Genomic DNA, 850 nt, shown 5'->3' on the forward strand with positions numbered 1-850 from the left:
CATCGCACGTTTGGAGAAAGGGGGAGCCCCCTGCCTGCCCACAGCACACCAGCCATGCCCCCACCAGGCGCTTCCCCTTCCTGCCCCCAAGGCGGGTTGCCACCTTCTCTAAGCAGCCCTGCTCCTCTGCTTTTCCAAGGAGCCAGAAATCAAATGGCTGCCCATTTGCCCCTCCGCTGCTCGGGGCAAGCGCTTTCCCTGGGCTGGAATCCCTGGCTGTTAAAGGCAGAGGAGCAGGGCCACTGGAAGCAAGTGGCAACCCTCAGACCCTCCCCCCAGCTCCCCCTCCCTTTCTCCAGCCCTGCTTGCTGTTTCTCCACCCTCCAGGCCTCCCTGCTTCTCACCCTTCAGCTCTCACCTCCCACATCTGGGCAACTTTCAGGTGACTCCCTGCCTGCTGCTGCTCCTGCTGCAGCAGCAAGTCCTTTTGGCTTCCGGGTGAATCACGGCGCATGCCCGAGACCTCTTGGGGGAAGCCAGTTCCGGACCGGCCTCCCAGCCCGCTTTCTCCTCCCTCCCCGAGCCTCAAAGGCGTCTGGGAATTGTAGTCCTCTCGTGCTTTCTGCTCGCCCGCCGCTGGGGTCCGCGGAGTGGACAACTCCCAGCCCCCTTTCCCCCCCCCCCCCGAGCCTCAAAGGCGTCTGGGAATTGTAGTCCTCTCGTGCTTCCTGCTCGCCCGCCGCTGGAGACCGCGGAGGAGGCAGTTGTGGGTGTAGTTGAGTGTAGTTGAAGCTATTGCGACTCAGATGCGTTGATGTGTATCCTGTTAAGTCGCAAAAACGTTTAGATGAACAACAATTGCACGCTATGTATACGCTGGAGCCAGTGCCCCCTCGAAGCGAAGCTGTGG

This window comes from Gekko japonicus, unplaced genomic scaffold, assembly GCF_001447785.1.
Source record: "Gekko japonicus isolate JY-2015 unplaced genomic scaffold, Gekko_japonicus_V1.1 scaffold2296, whole genome shotgun sequence".
Classification (NCBI taxonomy): domain Eukaryota; kingdom Metazoa; phylum Chordata; class Lepidosauria; order Squamata; family Gekkonidae; genus Gekko; species Gekko japonicus.